We start from the raw sequence: 22645 nt of genomic DNA on the forward strand, positions 1-22645 counted from the left end.
TCGTTTATCATCCAATGCAACAAAAAGAAAGACATAATTTATCTTGGTATTTTGTGCATAGAAACGGACACTGCAGCTGGATACTCGTTTCTTAATCACAGATGCGATTTTTTAACATCTGGTAATCGATATTTTGCATACCTTATTAAGGTTCTGACAATTTATTTTGTTAATTACGTTTAAGAGAATAGAGGATTAGGAAGTATGAATTTTTTTATACCAGAAGAAAATATGTCGTTAAAATACTTTTATGAGAAAATGGACTTCGCGGGTTTCATTAAACAAAAGAAACATCTTTGGTGAATAAGTGATTCATTTAAAACTCTATATTTGATGATGGTAGGTAGAACATTCGAATTTTGAAATTCAGTTTAGGGTAGGTTATAATTAGATATGATAGAAATGGAAAATAGGATGAAGATATATATGCTAGTTTTATTCGCAAATTTCCTTAAAGGAAGAAATGGATATTCAAATTAAGTAACCTATCGACAGTTTTATCAATAATTATGATTGATTTAGTTTGGTTTATTTGATTGCGGCAAAGCCCACGAGGGCTATCTGGCTAAGGGGGAGTGATGCCTTCGTTCAGTAATTATAATATATGGAATCCTCCAATCATAATAAGCAGTTTGGAAAATCTTAATATTACGTTAGTTGCTTTCCATTTCTGAAATTCTCTTATAAGATATTTTCTCCTTTCTTTCTTCATGCCTTCGTGATGTAACGGAAGCACAATCGGCGCGTATTCGAAAAGTCCAGGTTTTTATCATTGCACATTTTTTACATACTCCTGCTTCAAAATAATCTAATGACTCTACAGTGGCACCCGAACTAAAAGGTTGTGAATAATGATTCTTCACCACCAGGATTTGGCGACTGGGTCACCTAATCCCCAGTAGGCTTTAAAAGGAGGAGTATATAAGGTATTTCCTCCCTCTTTTCCGCATGCATTCGTGGTGTAACAATAGCACACTCGGCGCGTATTTGAGCGGTCTAGATTCGAGTCCCGTTTCAAGCATCAAATAGCCTAATGACATTTCGAAATTTAGGCCAGTTTAGAATGATTTTTTTACTACAAAATACTCAAAGACATGTCTAAGATTACGACAAAGCCATTAAAGGCTATGAATAAAGAGAAAGCTGACATACATTCTCGCATGATTATCAGCTAGACTTGTCTATATTTCTAATTCCACCACTCAGATAGCAAGAACATATAACCACAGCCATTTGAATTTCCTAAAAAATTCGAATCCACGTTTGATCACGTTTTCCGTTTCTAATTAGAAGATAACACGTAAGAAGTTATTTGCTATAACATCAGTGATCCCATATGCCAAAACATTTCTGCCATGGTTCAAATAAAATTTGATCAATGTAGAAGCCGTTCATCTAAGCCGATGTTTTTTAACTAATAAATCTAAGACGACATGTGATATCACTTGTTAGTAGCAGTTTCATGTTGAAAACTGATAATACTATTTTGTCTCCCTATGCAACTACGAGAAATTCTTTGTATATTTATTTTTCACCAAAGTTGCGTAGGTGGAAGAACTTATGTGCTTATTTCATCAGATTTTCTGAAACTGGCTCGCTACCAGAGACAGATTATGTAAATCAACAAACCTTTGTTCAAATGGAAAAAATAATTTTTCTGAGGAATGAAGAGGTTAGAAATTGGTCAAGTGATGGGAGCAATGGTTATGCTTTCTGGTAGCTTATAAAATGATAGCATGCGGTCAATGTCATTGTGACTTTCATACCCCCAGACAAACATGCGAGGTTCATAGAGTGTGAAGATCAGTGTGATGGAGGAAGCCATCTCAAGGTGACCTTGACTTAGGAGGAAACAGTCTTAGGTTGGTAGCAAAAAGAACGCTTGGCACGAATCCTAGAATTCTGGAGAGGTTAGGGACGATTTAAGAAACGCCTCCTCGTTACAACAACCTAAAAACCATCAATTTTTTGTTCCTCAGCTCAAAGACGGTGCTGCACGGGTGAAAAATATTCTTGTTACGTTCTACATTTTCTCCCGAGAAGCGCTGTTTATGTAGAAAATTGGAAGATTTGTCGGTATGAATCATGCATTTCTTGGCTGAAAATGATGGATGGTGCTTTTTCAATGAATATGCTTTCCATGTGTAAAAACAGAGCAATATTTTGCCCTTTTTGTTAAATGTAATAACTCATTGAATATACTATTAACCCCTCAGCGGGTGTTCATGGAAAACAAAACACTACGAAAAACAAAGTATTATTAAGCGCTAAGTGAAACAATGAAATACTTTTCACAGGTAATAAGATTGGTAGAACATGCAATCAGAATGAACAATTAAATTAAGTTCATTAGTGGACTTTATTATCACATTAATAAAGGGAAATGTAATAGTAAAGAATCGTTTGGTTTATTTATTGCTTTCATCGCTTTGCAATTCTTCACGCGATTTTAGTTAATCGAAGCTTTCCTATTGAAATTTCCTGCCTGAAACGTATTATTTAACGGGTATGCTTTGGTTGTATCTTTACTTATGTTTTCACGTTAGCTTTTCTCAAGTCAAAATGAAGTTTTAAAAGCATTTCAGCTTTACAACTCCATCAAATTTTCTCATAAAAGCGGGTTTAAAATTTATGCTTCGGCTCACAAAATCGTAATGCATATGGAGAAATAGAAAGATCTAAAAATAGTACACAGACAGGAAAAAAACAGAATGACTGACAGGTAGAAATATGGATCAACTAATCCAATCATGAAATGCTCTATTTCCATTCGAATAAGAATATTCTTATTTGAATGGATTATTTTATTTTTCTTCTATTCGGATAGGAATTCCGTTTTATTCTAACCTATTTCCATTCGAATAAGATTTTAATTTTACCGCTATCTGATTGGTAATTATATTTCATTCTCTTTTTAATCGATTAAAAATCGATTTATTTACTATTTTTTGTAAAGTTTTAATTTTGTAAATTATCATACTAATTATGATTTATGTTACCTTTCAGAGTTTTACTCTTAACGCTTTTATTTGTTATTCTTTTCATCATTTAATTTCTCATGTTTCATTGCAGGAATAAGAAGAAATTACTGACCGCTCTCGTCTAACATCACCAACGGGTTCTTTTCACTTCGGAACAACTAAAACTGTGATGATAAAAAGAACTGACAGAATGCAATGAAAGCGTCTTACCCACAAAAGGTTCTCTAAGGAAAAAAAGAGAAGGTAAACACTTCTTTTTATAAGCATCCTAAGTAACGCTTTTAACGTAAGATCTTTCTTTGTACTTTAATCTTGTAATCTTTGTACTTTAAAGTTAAATAATCAGATAAAAGCATCCAGGCTTTCATACTGACGTCATGCTTCTGAAATCTGACTTTCTGACGTCATATTTGGCAACCTGTCATAGTTTTATCACATTCTATTGTTAATCTCTTGAAACATAGGCTAGCTATTTTATCTGTGGTGCATTAAAACGTAGCTGGCATTTGAATTCATTTGGAGTTATGTGAATATAAAATTAGCTCTATTTAGAGGAGGGTAAATAATAGTGTGACGTCGTTATGGAATCATGTGAACACAAAACTAGTTGTATATAGGAAAAGCAAACGAAAAGGATGGCATTGAGCTACGAAAAACGAGGATAATATAATTAGCTATGCATTCATGGATAATTATCACTAGCGAATATATAAACTCTGACAAAAAGTTCTAACCATGCTACACGCGAATTAGAACTCAATGAGATTGCTCAAATTCTCGTTTCTTCAACTGTAATGACATTTATTCTTTTTAGTCGAAAAGGGAAGTTTGTGCAGAAGTGAACCTATTAGTTTCGTTTTGGCATTTTAAGTTGGTTTGCTGTAAACGGCGTTTCACTTCTCAAATTGTTGCCACTAAGTATTAGATTCTTGGATTATATTTCAAGAAATTAATAACGAAGAATCTGCATGAATGTATGTATGTTTCTCGCTCTGTGAAAAAGCAATGGCATCTAGAGACATCAAATTTTGAATAACGTAGTCCTTCACACGCATATGGGCATCTGGAAGCCCAAATTTGGAATTTGTTTTATTATCTATTTCCTATTTTGTAAAACTTGAATGAATTTTGGATTAACAAACTCAACGATTTCAAGCCGAGGAATGGCAACTCTGCACGAAGGAAAAAAAAAAAACATTTTTATGTTTTATGCGCGAGACTGTGTATCGGAAACTCTTATGATATGCCCTTTAAAATTATTTTGTGATATTGCTGTTGAATTTGATTTCATGTTTTGAATGCGAAAAACATAATATTTAATAAAGAAAGGCAAAACACAAAACGTTAAAAAAGACGCCCCTTCGAGCGTAATATAAAATCTGAAATCTTTGAGATTTTTCCTCCCTCTTTGTTTAGAAACGGCTTTAAATTATTTAAGGTATTGTAAAATGTATTTGATTATGACAAAGTACTCGAGGGCTGTCTGCCTAAGTGGATGATTGCCTTCGTGGAGGATTTTCTGAAGAAAGTGACTCGTATACACTTTGCGCATGCAGAAAACCGCGGAAACGCCCATGCAACCAGCCCCTTCGAGAGATACCGAACTACCAGTGTTCAGCGACTTTACCGTTCGGCCATTGGGTGGCTTAATTTACGTACAGGAATTTATTCTTTAGATTAAACTGATTGAAAATGCAGGTGTTTATTTCGTGTATTTTCCCTTTTAATTCCCATTAATCAACCGTAATTTTGCGCTAATCTTTGACTTCGAGCCCGATATTATCCCAGCCAATCGGAAATCGAGAATATATTATTTCTAAGGTAAGAGATGTATTGATATTAATATATATAAGCGGTGTCCGTAAAAATCGATACCTTACCTTTATTTTCTCAACTATTGGTCGTAGACGTATACTTCTAGTTGCAAAAAAGATTCAAATGACGCTAAGATTCATGTTTGGGGATTTTTAAATTTAAAGAAATCAGTTTCATAAAAATTTTACGAAATCTAACTTTCTGCACGGTCTTCCAGTTCCTATGATTATACTTAGGAAAATTTTGTACTCATTATGAAAAATAAAACACAAATGTTTGACTCCTGTACTACAACACCATATAAGTAACAGAACGACTTTACCCAATTCTGCCGAAATTATGAAAGCTAGCACCTTGGGGACCAGACGTAGATTCTCCCATTCCTCTTCCTTTGTAGTTCGACCATGGAAAATGCAACTTTGGCTGGCATTCTGCCAAAGCAATTAAAATCGTCCAAAAGGGGTGTTAATTACTTGCTGCAACATCAGGAGGACATATGAGAATTCGCTCTTTGCCGGGACGAGGGAATTTATTGTCGAACAAGGGAAAGTCATGTGTCATCGAATGATCCTGTCGTCAGCTGTCCTGCGAGCCTTCATATCTGCAGAAATAAAAGGGATGATTTTGATTTGCAACCCTAGAAACAAAAAGGTGCTGAAAAATTTTTGTTTCATAATACATCAATTTTATGTGAATAGTGCATATTTTATTGTTTAATTAAAAAAATATCACCATAAATAAAGGAACTGTATGTTTTAGTGGAAATATTCTTGTTGCAGTTAAAATAAAAAATTAAAAAAAAAAAAAAAAACCTCTCGACAATTTTTTTTTACCCCGTTTGAGCCGGATTTTACCTGATTGTAGTTGATTTAACATGTTATATAAAAATTTTTGTCATTCTTTTTTCCCAAAATAAATTTTATCACCAAAATATCAATATATCAAATAATGCATATAGATTTCAGCATAAAACTCCAAAGGAAATATAACAAATATTAATTATTAAAAATTTTTTCAGCGTTTATTAATGTAGGTACATTTTAGCTCAAAGCAAATATATATATATATATATAATGAGAATTAATTATAGTATATATTTATAGTATATATATATAATAATTATTTATTATCGTAAAGTTATTATAATCAATTATAGTAATTGTCATATTAGACTTAATTGTAATGAAAATGTAAGAATGGTTTGGTTTGGTTTTGGTTTATTTAATTACGGCAAAGCACACTAGGGCTATCTGCCTAAGGGGAGGGATGCCTTCGTGGAGGACTTTCTGAGGGAAACTGACTCGTATACACGTTACACATGGGGAAAACCACGAAAACGCCCATGCAGCCAGCCCGTTCGCGGGATTCGAACCTCGAACCGAACTACCAGTGTTCAGCGACTACTACCTCCGACGACCGAACTACCTCCTTAAGTCTGTGCTCTTTGACATCGTACTTTGTACGCAGTAAGAATAAGCAGGAGGGAAAAAAACGGAAAATTTCACTTCTACCTGGTTCACGGCCATGTACCTTATTTCGTAAATAAATCGGTCCGAATGTCGCATGCATGTTTGTGCTCATGGTTACGACTGGCTCGGTTAAAGGCCATATATATATTGCCTAGAATACTTTTGTGATGCCTGTATGAACGTATATATACGTGCTTTTTGAAATATGCCTAAAAAATTAAAGTAATGTATTAAAACTCAGGTTTAAAGTACGAGGGACGGTTTGGCATTAAAATCAAGAAAATAATTTTTTCTCATGGCAGTTAAAAAATTTGAACTTTCTTTTAAAACCCCGTGCCGGTCATAACTAACCACTATCTGGCCTGGGCGACGATCACCCGCGTAAAGTTTCAGTGTATAGCAATGGTTTCCTGTTGGACTAAAAATCTTTAAAAATGGCTAAAACAGAAGAAAAAAGAATAATTGTTTTTAAAAAATTTATTTCTTACGAAAACGGTAGTTAAAACTATTTTTCATCTTCATTACGAAGTTCAAGCTATATGTCAATCTTTTAGCAAACGCTTACCCTTTAGGGAGAAAAGAGAAGAATGTATTTCATTAAACGCTTGTTTAATGCAGCATGCTATTTTTAGAATTCAATTGAAAATGTCTTCGCTTTCGTTGGAGAAGAGTTCTCTGAGGAGTATTTCTTTCAATGATGTTAAATCTCACTAACTGTCTTGACAGATATTTGTGTTTCTTGAGTCAGTTACGTTTCATTTGATTTGCTTTTTCTGATTCGGTTAATAAATATTTATAAACCGAATTTTGACGCATTTAACTATAGTGTTTTATTGTATCTCATCATTTCTAAATGTATATCAGAAAGTCCGTTTAATGTCACTGAAATAGTTTAAATTCCCATTAATGTTTTTCTTTGATTCAGTATTTCTCAACACAGTTGCCACTATTGGTGATGCATTTTTTCAAATGATAATTTCGTTATTTGTAACACTTGCGGCCGAGATATATGCAATACTTATCTTCAGTTTCTTTCGGAAATAAAGGCCCTTATTTCGGGAAAGTACTCGGAGAAAACAGCTAAGTGAACAAGTTAAATACAGCGCCAAGGAAAATATCTATAATACGACAAAATATTTTGTGATTTTTATTAACGCCAAAGTCGTCATCTGAAGTAATTATTTTAAACGTAATAATCATAGTTTCCAAGAAAATAAATACGGACAGAGCGTTTAAATTACTACCATAAAATCATTGGAATTTCTGCACGATAAAAGCATGGGCCATAGACTTCATATTTTTGCGTGTGTGACTGTTAATTGAAACGCCGCTACTTTCATATGCTTTATAACTGATTACACTTAATGAATGTTGTCATTCTGCTGATGTTCCTAAATCTCCTTACACATGTTATGGAAGGTCTCATGAGTTTCTTGTGATTTTGTTCTACCATTGGTTCGGGTGTAGTTATCTTAAGCACTACCCGAACCGTAGAATTTGCCAATTTTCATCCTAATTTTGAAGGAATGAATCTGAGAATCTCCCAACATGACTTTCAGACCAACAAATTTTAAGTGCCCTTATTTCTCAAAGAAATCATAGTCCCAAGAACAGTTGCATTGTTTGGTACTTAAACGGTAGCCCATTATCATGGTAGCTAGCCTACAGTAATCAAAGAATCAAAGAATTAATCATGGAATTAAGTAATCAGGATATCACGGGATTAACCCTACTATCCTGGGGTTCGCAAACAGGGGAAATTTCATATTTTCAGGGAAAGGGAACTTGGTTAGCCTTTTATTTAGCTGTTAAGTATTTATATATTTATGAATATAAAATATCTAATGTGGACATCACATGACTTCCTTGTGCGACCTATTAAATTATACAAACTTTTTGCTGCAGTTCATTTAAACTTATTTCTTGGAATTTTATTAGAAATATATTTCTCATTCAATCATTTCAGTTCTCCCTTCGCAGCAAGACAAAAGCACATTACAACTCAAAACACCTTTATTAAAAACTGTAAAATACAGAGAAACCTAAAAAGACCAAATACCGTAAAAAAAAAAGAAACTACAGTTAAAACAAGAGTTTCTACACAAGAACAAGCAATGCCGCCAACGGACAGAACGGCAAAATTTTCAATGCACAATATTCAAACTTAATTTGCGGTCCCACTGGGAAAACTTAGTGCACCAAATGACTTAATTCACTGTTCTAGTAAGAGATAAAAATGTAAACAAACGGTAACCAAATTTGGCATAGCAACATATAAACATTTAAATTTTATATAATTTTACAATTATTGCATGCAGATCAACTAAAGGTATAAAAAAGTAAGAGAGTGGGTATATATATATATATATACACAATATCATATATATATATATATATATATGATATTGTATATATATATGTATATATATATATATATACACAATATGTATATATATATATATATACACAATATCATATATATATATATATATATACATTTGGTGCTACCATTTGCAACAAAAATGGGAGGTCTCAACTATATACTCGTATTGTTACGGTTTTGGTATTTAAATAGCTTATGTTATTTGAATTGTAAATTAAATGGTTTTATTTCCCGCGCAGTGCAGCGCGTGACGAATACTAAAAGAAAGCTAAGCCGGAAAATTGAAAATACAAATGCGCGTGCATTTAACATTTAATAAATATCTCTTTGATTTCGAGAAAGTTCCAGAACGTTCTCGCGCGCGATTTAAAAATCTTATCAAAAGGAGGAAAACCTCTCAATTCAGTCAGTCAGTGATTTTAGTTAGTTTGTTGTTGTTTTAAAAGTTTGTTTAGAAAACTGCTCCTGTTGATTGTAGCGAATTCGCGGATTAGCTTTCTTTTAATATTCGTCACGCGCTGCACTGCGTGGTGTGATACTTCTTTGGCGAAATGAAGCAACTCCAATGATGGAACACAGCAATAACTTTTATTTAACACTCAAAAAAATGGCGACATACAAACAAGAAAAGAAAACATATTCTATAAACTTATTTAAAAAAAAAATAATTACATGCTTCGTGCGAGAAAATGAATGCAGCTCTCGAGCCTGCATTTCAATATTGCCAGTAGTCTGTACATTATTTATTATTCATCTATTTCAAATGCACGAGAGATTAATAACGATATTAAAGCTGTTACAACCTCTCCCCCAACAGAGAGACTTTTCCGAAGGGAAAAGCTCTGTAAAATTCGAAAGTTTATGAGCTCGGCATTCTGAATTATTTTAAAAAGAGGTCTCCATAAGTTCTCCATAAGTTTCTCCCATAAGTTCCAAACTTTAGACCAAAAGTTTTTAGACACATATTTTTACACCACATTTAAAATAGAGAAAAAAATGGAAAATGATTTAGTCTGTCTTTTTTTTCTTGACGGCGCCTAGATCTCTTCCATAGTGGACCAGTTCCTCGGCTATAATTCACAGCAAAGCCTTTCCTCAGTTCATCGGTGCCTTTCGGATAATATTCAATTGTCATTTGCTTTCGACAATTGTTTTCTTCGTCTATTAGTAGCGGCTTTGATATTAAATCAAAAGCCGAAAGATGATGAAAACGCTGCATTGCAAAATGATTCTCAATATAAATTTCTTTATCGTTTTTCAAATTTTCGTGAACATCTTTCTCGTTTAATTCTGGGGATTTAACTTGTTCTTCAAATACATCTCTGGATGCTTTATTTTCTTCCTTCATCGGTTCCAAGATCTTCTCTTCAGCTATTTTTATTTTCCTTTGAGCTCTAGTAGAAACGGCATTAAAATGGTATCACTAAGTTTACGTTCAGTGATGAACTAATAAAATATTGCAATTCAATATTAACAGGAAGTAATAACCTGGTATCACTAATATTATGTTCAGTGATGAACTAATAAAATAAGACAATTCAATATCAACAGGAAATTACGTTCAGTGATGAACTAATAAAATAAGGCAATTTAATATCAACAGGAAGTAATAATCTGGTATCACTAATATTACGTTCAGTGATGAACTAATAAAATAAGGCAATTCAAAATCAACAGGAAGTAATAACCTGGTATCACTAATATTGCGTTCAGTGATGAACTAATAAAATAAAGCAATTTAATATTAACAGGAAGTAATAATCTGGTATCACTAATATTATGTTCAGTGATGAACTAATGAAATAAAAATACGCACGATTATTCGATCTTGGTCGGTGCCTCCAAAATAATTAAGACTGTGATACTTCTTTGGCGAAATGAAGCAACTCCAATGATGGAACACAGCAATAACTTTTATTTAACATTCAAAAAAATAGCGACATACAATTAAGAAAAGAAAACATATTCTATAAACTTATTTAAAAAAAAAATAATTACATGCTTCGTGCGAGAAAATGAATGCAGCTCTCGAGCCTGCATTTCAATATTGCCAGTAGTCTGTACATTATTTATTATTCATCTATTTCAAATGCACGAGAGATTAATAACGATATTAAAGCTGTTACAGTGGGAAATAAAACCATTTAATTTACAATTCAACTAACATAAGCTATTTAAATACCAAATCCGTAACAATATTATAGCAGTTCTATATATAAAATTTATCGTTCTACGGCTAATGGTTTTTGAGTTCTGTGGGATACATACATACATACGTACAGACATCACAAAAAATGCCTTGTGAATCCGTTTCAAATCCATTTTACAATTTGTTTTGAAAAAAAAAAAAAAAAGTCGTTCATTCTCTCTGTACGTATAGATGTCACGGAAACAAAAAGGCGTCTGAATGGATTCGAGAGTGGTCAAAATGAATATTTTCTTTCAATTATGCCGCCTGAAATTTTTCGCGACTACACTACTTACTTTATTTCGTACAAGTAAAGATTACTTTTAGTAAGTAAAAACTACAGTGATAGATTTGAAGTAAAAACTTCTTTCAATCAAGGTTTCGTATTTATCAACATTTTCTGTAATTTTTGTTCTTTAATTTATAAAGCACGTTAAAAATAATCTAAATATGAGCTACTGTAAAATGGTAAATGTATTGAGTTTTGTTGTGAAAAGGGAGGAAATGACCTTCTAGTAGTGGTGAAAAGGGTGCATGGAAAAACACACGTTGAGAATCACTGCATTATATCAATAGAGTTATGTATTAACCCACAGGCGAAATCAAGATTAAGAGTGCTATTGATTGTTCTTCAAAAAAGAGTTTTCTTATATTACATAAAAACATATTTTTCTTTCAGAAAGTGTTCGTAGGAGCTCATAAATGGCGAACACGATAACCGTGAATTCTACGGAGCGACTGAGCGATGGCTGCCATTGTAAACTAAACAAATTTATAGCATGTAATACAGACCGTTTCATTTTCCCCATTGATGAAATGACATAAAATGTTCCTTTCAGAAAGATTTATGTAATTTGAGAATAGCTACTGCATTGCAACGCACTTTCGAAATGAGAAGAAAATGTTTTCTTTTTCCTGATAAAAACACGGTTTACTCTTTCTACGTACCTGCTTTGTTCACTCAATGTCTTTCAAAATATTGGATAAATATTTTGGGAAAGTGATTTAAAATACAGGATAGCTTACGATTTACTCTTACTTTCATTTTTTTTTTGTTCCTTTAAAATTTGTTAGCAAAGACATTTCGCCTGCTAATATGTATAAAACCATACATAAATAAAAAAAAATCTGAAAAGCTTACTTGATAATCCTTTACCTTTCTGTTCTATTCAGCAAATGTCTTACGCATTATCGTTTTCTTTTTTTAATTAGTCATAAAGTTTTGTACACTACATTTAAATGACTTTTTTTTTCAGCAAACTCACTCAAATTAATTTTGTTGCTTGAAGAAGAGAGACCTGAATCAAATTACCTTAAAATTACGTAGAGCTATTTAATTCAACTATCGTCAGTCTATGATGGAATTTGTCAATTTTAAAGCTCAGGTTAATGTGCTTCACTTCCATCAATGTTGTTGTCTTGTCCATATTACATGGAACAATGGTTGCCAGAGCCTACTCCAAAGAGAGGTAGGACTTTTATTCCCCCCTCCCCCAATTTTGAGGGAGAGCACCCCAGGGAGGGATCCGGGGGTCTCCCACCCCTCTCCCCTTTCACTGATCCACGAGAGAGGAATTTCGGCTCCCTGCATATTTATATTGCCGCCATGCCACACCAACACTATATATTTACAAACATCCATGTCTTCTCTGGGATTCGAACCCGGGCCTTTCGGTACCGTAAGTAGTTGTGCACGTTGTGTCGGTTATCACAAGAAAGCCTTGCCTTTAAGGGGAATTTTTTGTGGAAAAGTGATTCATCTTTAAGTTGCACACAAGAAAGTTATGAAAATTCAATCGGCTTAGACCGCTAACGCCTGAAATTTAACTCAGGACGTTTTGCTACTAGTCGTGGGTTATATCATTCCCGGTTAATTTTTAGGATTAATTACAAAGCCTTCGACATCTTACGCTTCGCCAAATGGCAACATACTAGTGCGTGCAAGTTAAAAATATTTTATATCGTATATCTCCAGAATTCCCTATAAAGTGTTAAATGTTGCCATACATTTTTTTATATTCTATATTACTTCTTAAAAATAATACATTGCAATAACACTTGATGGCAACATCCTTTTATTTGTGTCGCCATATATATTTTTATATTTGCTATATTAGTTCATTAAATATAATACATAGACATAACATTTAGTGGCAACATCCTTTTATTGGTGTTGCCATTTTTTATTGTATACTATTTGTTTCCACAAAAGGGTTAAAATAATATACGGCGATAACATTTGGTAGCATCATTTGAAAAGAAAATACGGACAGAAAAGTGACGTCTGAGACTACTGCACATCTGGTCCTAAAAAAGATAAAAGTTCAAGTGAAGTAGAAAGTATATAAATAAAATAGTGAATGCTTACTTAAATGCTTAAAATTATGACGAGCAGTGACTCCCTTTACAACTACCGCCTACTGGCACTTTAAAAAGAAGAGCTTTTTCTATAAAACTCAAGTACCATCCTAAATTAAGCGACGGAAAATAACATAAATCGAATCTTTTCGATTCAGTCTGACAGGAAGATAAAAACTGTGCTTCTACTTTTACCTTTTAATCACTCTTCTTTCGTATCTCTCTTCATCTAGATCTGAGATTCGAACGCAGTGGAATCGAATTAGATTTAATGGTATGATCGAAAATTGCTCTGTTCGAATCTCAAGAGAGATTTAGACATTTCATTTAAACCATGGAGCACTTTACTGTTCTTTCGAAAAACGTCGCTAGGAAGATAAATAGAGAAAGTACCGTAGAAGAAGAATACGATGGGTGCACTATCTGATCAGTCTGTTTATGATTTTTAGCCTGCAATGAAATGAATAAAACCAAACGATTCTATATAAGATTACGTAATATATGGCATTAGAAGATACATTTTATTAATTCTGTCAAGACTGTAAATGTTCGTGAAAATTATTATTAGGATATATGGTCCTTTGAGAATGAATGTTCTGGGTTCATGAGGTGTTTATGAAGTATGTATTGTGTGAAATGAGTTGAAAGTTCTTCTACTCAGTTCATTCACTGAAAAAGAAAAGTGCTTTCGTGACACAAGCAGCTACATGTGATACATGAACATATTTCAGTTTTTCGTAAGGTTAGTGACTGGTGCGGCTTAATTAGTAAAATCCACTCACCGATGGCAGATCTCTTGTTGCGAGCGTGCCAGGAAATTTTGATTCCCATTTTAGGGGAAAAAAAGAATTTTTCCCTCACGTGTAAATGGCCCACCAGCTGCCGGGCAGTAAAATCGCTGAACGCTGGTAGTTCCAACCTAAACGATTTCAGGCGAGCGGGTTGGCTGCAGGGGCGTTTCCATCGTTTTTCTATGTGTAAAATGTATACAAGCCGGTTTCCCTTCCCTTAGGCAGATAGCCCTAGCGTGTTCTGCCATAATTAAATAAACCAAACCAAACCAACTAGCTGCCAAGCCGTTGCCTGTTTAAAAACCCAGGTCGAACTCCCAATATTCAGCAGTCTTGAATCACTCGGTACCGGAGGAGATATTTGTAGTCGAGTAGACGTGCAGACTTAGTTATAGAAACTGTTGTTTTCATTTTAATTTTTTAAAAAATATTTTATGCTTATTCTAAGCAAATTATGGGCAAAAATAGTAAATAGAATGTTTTACCTAATACAAAATTAATATTCGATCAACTTTGCTTTTGCTTTTTTTTTTTTTTTTTTTTTCAAAGTTTGCGATCAACTTTACAAAAAAGTAAAATATCATGGGTATTTACTTTTTACTTATTACTACTAAAATTAGTATTCGATCAACTTTGCTTTTTGCGCTTCTTAAATGTCCATTTGTCGAATATTACTATTTTGTTAAGCTCATTTAGTTAACCAAATCATATCTATTAATACGTATTTTTTTTTTTTTTTTTTTTTTTTTTTTTTGATAGAGTGCCACAAGTTTGAATGTAATCCACTGCTTGCTATTCTGTAGAAGGCAGGTTATAAATTTTAATCATTTCTTTCAAAGGGAAAAACAGCAATAATAGCTACTAATTTATATTCTTATTTATATGCAGCCATCCAGGCTGTAGTTATAAATCATGACAAAGCTACCCAGATTATTTCAGAAATAGGAAAGACCTCTAAATTTCTTTATAAACACTACAAAACAATTTTTTTCAATGGATCCCTTCCACATGTAGGTATCGACGGTAACGAAAAGGCAGACTCACTAGCCAAGAGAGGAACAATTGCGCCACAAGACAGCAAGCCACTTCCTCCAGAGTTACTTTAAAACATATTTTTGAGAAAGTAATGGATACTTTTAATTAATGCATTCAAAACACATGAAAAACATTTTGTCAAAAACCCCGTAAAGAGGCTGTGGCAAACTTCCGACTGCAAACAGGCCACGATTGCATGGCACATCATCTTAATAAAATTGGCATCTTTCCACCTACTGTATGCCAAATTTGCAATTCGGGCATCATAAATGTAGATCATCTTCTTATATGCCGAAAACTAGATAAAGAGTTTCAGAAACGTAGTGAGATAAGTAAACTAAATTGGAATGCCAGAGCTTTCATGAACTCCTTGTAAAGGCAACATCTCTTATACTCCTTTCCTTGTTGTCTAAATTTTTAACTTTTTACTTTTGTTCCCATGTTCATTTATTCTCATTCTTACTTTATATATGTTCGTTCTTTTTTATTATTTATCATTGTTCTTGTGTAATACTTGAGCTGTTTTATATGTTTAGATTGATCTTTTCAATAAAGCCATATTCTTATTTATAAAAACAAAACGTGAACTATCCAGAATTAGACTGTGTTACATAAAAGGAAGCGTAGATTGTGTTATTAAGCCATGCTCATCCCTAACTGGCGCTACATCGACAGTTTCATAGCCGACGAGGTATAGGTTGGTACCTATTTTTATTATTTATTGAAAGCGTTCGGAAACCCCTTCCGTTTTTTTGTGCTTTTTGGTTGTCATGTAGTATTTAAAAAGACAATACTGCAACAAATTCGAGTAAAAATCCTTAGCTCTTATATTAAAAAAACTAAGCCGACGCACGTCGGCAAACTAACTACCCATTTTTAGTACCGAAGAACTCGATTCTCAGTTTTTTCTCCGTATCACTCTTGTGCCCACATAACTTCAATAAAAGAATTTGCTACCATGTATTATCGACGGGTATTATTTTCAGAGAAATAATATAGCACATATAAAAAAGAAAATTTATGGACACACAAATAAAATGGTTTTACGACCAAATATTATTGTCATGCATTATTTCGAAAGAAATAATATAACAAAAAGGCACAGCAAAAGTTATTACTTTATCAAGAATTCTAAAACTAGGCTGCTGTTAAAAATTTTGTTATTTTGCTGTTGAAATGTATGTGACGTAAGCATGAAGAAAGTGATTTTTAATGAAAAAGTTAAAAAAAAATTGTGTTAGGTGGAGTGAGTGCAAGAGCAGATTGGTTAACTGAGAGTTCAGTAAGAACATAATAAATCTTAATAAACCCTTTGGTTCATCTTTTAAATCTGAATCCTTCCAGAAATGTTTTTGGTTGCACTCTCAACTGAAAAGTAAATATTCCTGAAAGCAATAGAGAAACATGCGAAAACTATTAAAAACGATAAACTTAGTTATTCCAGTCCTTAAACGTCTCATGTAACATGCTTTTTATTTTCTTCTTTAACATATATTACCGACATCTTAAAGTGTCAGACAACTACTCCCCCCGCCAAATTGTTCAGTCTTTTAGACCATGTTCAGAAGATTGACTGGAATCATTTTATCGTGGCTAGTTAATAACAAGATTCTACTTCAATGCATACTTTCTTGGAAATACTTAAAATTATTTTTATCCTCATGTCGAGTAAAGGGAGTAGAAAACAAAAAAGTTGCAGATCTTTCCTTTCAAAAAAATGGGATCACACCTCACTCAGAGGCAAAGTAAGTTGAATCCTCGATTTCCTGGACTTTACTTCCTGGACATTAACAGAAATTTATTACATGAACGGCAAAAAGTTCTGATATTACCCCTCTGGATCACGTTTACTGTACTACACGGTTTGCTCTTCCCGCCCAGAAATCTTTGAGAGTGTGACATCACAGATTCATAGTCTGGTCCAAAAGCAACTACCCTTTTCGTTTCTTCCATTTTACAAGAAAAGTGACATCATTTTATTCGAGCATTGGGAAGAGCGTAACTTAATTTGTCCATTGACCTTTCACTAGACTTTTTCTGATGCTTTGTGGAAAATAATGTTTACATTGAAGAACTTCATGATTTTGATCACCATCAAAGAATTAATCACTTCAGCAACTGTAAGCATCGTTATTTGTTAAACTCCGAATCGAAAGTGAATTTCTCTGTGACGTATTTATCATGCTTGTAATGGTGCAGATATTAAAGTTTATTATTTAATTTGTGGTATTACTTATTGAATAAATTAAATAAAAGCACTTTTAATCCTTTTTATATGATACATAAGTTTAGAAAGTCCTTATGAGCTTCCACCATTCATTCTCGAAGACTTTGCGTTGTTAATTATGACTTTGCATTATTAATTATTTAAATTATATTAATTAGATATGTTGATATCAGAAACGTCTTTAGAGAAGTAATTCCGGATAGTTATTTTATGCCACTATGCCTTTGGTCATCCACAGTACATGGCGAGTGTTACATTACAAAATGCATAGATTTTAATTTGCCTTCCACGCAATTTAGCGGACAGCCGTCTTACTTCCTTATACGACGTAAAAGAAGTATTGTAATCGCGAAAAATTTCGGGTGTCACATTTCAACAAAAATATCCACTTTAACCATTCCCAAATCCATTTGGACGTTTTTTTGCTTGACATCTGAACGCACGTCTTTACAGAATGTACGTCTGCACATCTGTACAGAGTAAAGAACATCCAACACCCTTTTAGTTCGGGCGCCACTGTAGAGACATTAGGTCTTTTTTTGGAAGCCAGAGAGATGAAAAATTAGCAACGCCTTCACCGGGAATCGAACCGCTGACTTCTCAATTACGCGCTGAGCGTGTAGACCACTACACCATGAAGGCTCGCAAAGAAGGCGGGAGAAATACCTTATAAGCGTTGCTATCCCATTTGGCATAAGATCTTTAATTATCATTTGGACATTTTTAGAATTAAATAGCAAAAGAAATAATAATAATTTTTTTCATTATTTTAATTTTTAAGTTATTGATGAAATTGTGTTTCATAATTTTTACGCAAATTTAGCTGATTTTTAAACAAAGCAGATTTTTGTATGCCTGCCGCATAGTCGCAACTATTCAAAAGATTCCAATACTCATTTTTTATTTTAAATATTATTTATCAACTCATATTATTTATATAACGAAATACTTAAATCAATTTTTTTTAAATTACATTGACTAAAAAAATGTATTCAAAGTGAAAGGATGAAGGGGATCTTTTGGTATGGGAACATTTGATCTCTTTGTCAAAGGCTAAAAGTTTCAATTCATTGACATACATTGTTGATTAAAAATATCACATTTATATATATATAATCAATAATGAATCAATGTGATATATATATATATATATATCACATTGATTCATTATTGATTAAAAATATCACATGTTTTGAGAAAATGCCGCAGCAAAAACTCCGTAAAAATTTCTTAAAAATATCAAATTTCAGCATAGAAAAAATTAAAATCTGTTGGTTGGTTTATTTGATTTCAGCAAAACATGCAAGCTCTATCTGCCGAAGGAGACAGATGCTTTCGTGGAAGACTTTCTAAGAAAAACTGCTTCGTAACCACATTATTAAGGAGTAAAATTAGGAAGACGATCATACAGTCAGCCCGATTTCAATGCACTTCGGACTATTCCTACTTCAGCAAGTTTACCGATCGACTACTAGTGGGGTACATTAAAATATGTGCAAAGGAAAGTCAAAATTCCAAGTTTTCTCTAACAAATTATAACTTCCTAAGTGTTACTTTTTTGTTGTCGATACTGCAATTAAATATTAACACCGATTACTAACAATTAATTCGGTTGATAATGAAAAAGAATTATCACGAATTTAAAGTCTTAAGCGTTAGTAAATATTGATTTGACTTCAATAAAACGAATCTCAAGTTGATAGGAGATTTTCGTCCCAATCAGATTTGCATATTCACAATTATATGACGCAATTTAAATTGTAATTAAGAGATTTCAGATTTAAGAGATTAGAGTTAAGAGAATGCAAAATTCTGTCATGCGTGCAATTATGGGTGACGAAATTCTGGTGGCAATAAGAGCTCTTAGGAAACGACGGCCGAAAGATCGTGCAGGCAATCTTTTCGAATTTTCCAGACTTTAATTAGCACGCTAGATCGAATATGATGAAAACCATGGGCACTCCAATTAGGAATAATCAGTCTGGCTTGCGGTTGGAATGGAAATGGTCGTTAAAGGATGCGAGATTTACTTCTTTGACTTCACTCAAAGAAAGCGAAGATACCAAGTCAAGTTAAAGACACGTAAAGACATTCACAGCGGGCAAAAATCTAATCAAAGCGTTTTGTTTCAATATTTACGATTCACAGTGTCATAAACTGCTATTTTTAATGGAGTTTAAATTGGTTCTGCTCAAAGAAAAAGTGATACCATTTTAAATCCATTTTTACTGTTAGATGTTTTTGGCATATAATGGCTAAAATTCCATAAGCGGGGTAAGTTGGCGCCAAACTATTTTGGCCTTCAAAATTTGGCGAATTTTTTAGGCGCACTAAATGAAAGCACTAAAATGTGATTTTTAAACATAAACAGAATAGTAACTTTTAAGTTTTGCAGTAGTGAAACGCCGTTATTTTATGTAAACAGAATAGTAAAATGAGATGCTAAAATACTAGATGAGTAAAACAAAGTCCAACAACTTTGCAAGTAAAAGCATAGTCCTATATATATGGGCCTACCAGCGGCCGAGCGGTAAAGTCGCTGAACACTGGTAGTTCGGTCCGAGGTTCGAATCCCACGAACGGGCTGGCTGCATGGGCGTTTTCGTGGTTTTCCCCATGTGTAACGTGTATACGAGCCAGTTTTCCTTAGAAAGTCCTCCACGAAGGCATCCCTCCCCTTAGGCAGATAGCCCTCGAGGCTTTGCCATAATCACACACACACCTATATATATGTAATTCATCATAAAATAGTAGAATGGACAATTCTTGTTAATAATTATTGAGTAAATAAATATATACACTTATCAGATCAGAGCACTGCTAAGTCAGTTTTAAACGTAAGCAGACTAGCAAATTATGCGTATTCAGCATCATAAACTAACTAAAATATTCAAGTTACTATCGTCGTGGAATTCAACACAGTAAATAACTTTCGTTCAAAGCTTTAAATATTCCACATCTTTCGATTGCCACATGCAAGAAACAAAACTAAATAAAATTAAATGAAAACATTCATAAATTATAAATTTCATGTCATATGAAATCCAACATTCTCCCACCAACAACAGCTTAACCTTCTGCAAATATTTACATAAATATAATGTTAAACATATATATGACAATAATATTAAACAGTAAAACTTTTAAAAACAAACACTGTATTTCAAAATTAAAATTTTTAAAAAATCTGGCTACACTAAATTCGCGCTCTTACAGTTACCGAAATAAAGCTGTAGGTTTGCCACAAGAAAACATACAGCCGGAAACCACAACCAAATTAAAATCGCGCCAAATAAAAAACTCTCGCCAAGCTTGGCGCTCACTCCGATTATGGAATTTTAACCCAAATGGCTAACAAAAACGAACTTTTAATTTAATGTATTGTACACAAAGTTGCTAACTGCGACCAAAGCAAAATTTATGAGCTCTATTTAACACCTAAAAAGAAAGTGCATAAAAATGTTTCAGTATGAAGAAATCAGTTCATTCTTTCCAAGCAACAACCAAATTGTAAATAATTTTTTTGTTGCCAAACCAGGAAATAAAATCTTTGGACTTTTCAGGTTAATATGTATGTGTCGTATGAACGTATAGCGTCATGATTTAAATTTAATGTAAAATAACAGCTTTTCCTCAACATCATCAATATCAGTTAAAAGAATTAGAGTGGCAATAGTAAACAGTGTCAATTTTCTAAGATTTTTGAAAGCGAGCAGCGGCAACACTTTTCGAAATAAAGCAGATTTTTATCTCCAGCGTGCGAGACTGTTGCCACTCGAAAGAATGAGAGCGAAAATTAGTGTTTTCAGAGTTTTCAATTAATATCTCGGCTGAGTAAAGTCGTACCAAGATGAAAATGGTCAATATGGCTTCTGACGAATTTTTGGAATCAGGCAAACCTCTTTCGAAACTCAACACCCCGTCGTCGCGGAGATAATGCCACGAGCACAGATTATAATAGTATAATCTGTATAGATGTACGTTGGTATCACACCTAATTTTATATGGTACAGTAAAATAAAATAAGGATTTATTCAAAAAAGGCCCCAGATTTTAAATTGCTTTAAAACACGGGAAGAATTCCTTCATTTCTTCTTTCACTGCCCCTTGCAATTTTCACACATCTTTGCGGAGGAATATGGGCAGTAAGAAATATTAAATTAGTTACATTACAGAGCAATTTGAAGAAAACTTTGATTTTAAATAAAAAATTCGATTATTTTATGGTTGTCATCATGCCAAAAAACAGACAGGATACCATATTGCTCAAATTTTAATCTTCTATTGTAGAGACATTAAGATTTTTGATGCCGAGAGATGTGAAAAATGTGCAGTGCTCTCACCGGGACTTTAACCCCGGACCTCTCGAATACGCGCCAAGTGTGCTAACCACTACACCACGAAGGGATGTAAGAAGGCAGGAGAAATATCTTATACCATAAGGTGTTTTCGAAAATTGATTGTATGTTTAATTCAAGGGTAAACGGGGTCGGCATGGACCGATGGGCTTCGCTGAAATTTTAAAGGGAGTGTATGATGAGGAAGTCAACGGGGATCAATACTCGAATATACACCAGCAGTTGCTCACCACAGTTATGACCTCACTAATTTTAGTCATATATCAATAAAATTGATAAAATTGAAATTGATAAAAAATGTAAAACTTTCATAAACATAAAATTTATGAAAAAATTAACTAACATACTACAAGTAATTAACTTACTATAAGAAAACAAGAAACGGGTTGAATATTTCTGAAGGATGTCATTTTAGAATTAAGCAGTTTTCTGCCAAATATTAAAAAGCATTGCATCAATATATCAAGCGCAACCATCATATTAATTAAAATAAAACTGTTGGCCGGCTCACTAGCGGCCCTAGCGGTAAAGCCATTGAACACTGGTAGTTCGTTCCGGAGTTTATATGGACTAGCTGCATGGACGGTTTCATGGTTTTCCCCGTGTGTAACGTGTGTACGAGCCAGTTTCCCTTAGGAAGTCCTCCACAAAGGCATTCCTTCCTTTAGACAGATAATTCTCGAGTGCTTTGCCGTAATTAAATTAGCCAAAGCAAACTAGAACTGTTGGCCATTGATAATCTGCGATTTTGTATTTTTAAAAATTAAAAGCAATAATTATACAAAAGTAATAAAGTATAAGTCTTATAGGCCAGCTTTTTCAAAACGTTGTCATACTGTTAGTGTAATTATGATCTGTAAATTATTTATGCTCAATTATTTGTATTATGATGTATGTTATATATTGCAGAGAAAAATGTCAGGGGGTAGAAAACGTTTGAGAATCCCTGATTTATTTCAAAATGACAGAGCACACGACTTGCTTAAGAACAATAACGTCTTTATGCTTTTGATAAGCAATTCTGTAAATTTATGTGGCAT

General features: G+C 33.3%; 1 protein-coding gene across 2 annotated transcripts in view; it reads left to right on the plus strand.

Annotated features, from left to right (window-relative positions):
• The window catches only part of LOC118185069 (serine/threonine-protein kinase meng-po-like), a 259374-nt gene that overhangs the window by 140918 nt on the left and 95811 nt on the right, over positions 1-22645 (plus strand). For both annotated transcript variants that reach the window (XM_035354861.2, XM_035354860.2), the window contains one exon: positions 3073-3224. The gene's annotated coding sequence lies outside the window, so the exon portion shown is untranslated. The remainder of the gene's footprint in view (positions 1-3072; positions 3225-22645) is intronic.

Source organism: Stegodyphus dumicola, chromosome 8 (genome assembly GCF_044657685.1).
Source record: "Stegodyphus dumicola isolate Sdum_Otavi_A_Nest chromosome 8, ASM4465768v1".
Lineage (NCBI taxonomy): Eukaryota > Metazoa > Arthropoda > Arachnida > Araneae > Eresidae > Stegodyphus > Stegodyphus dumicola.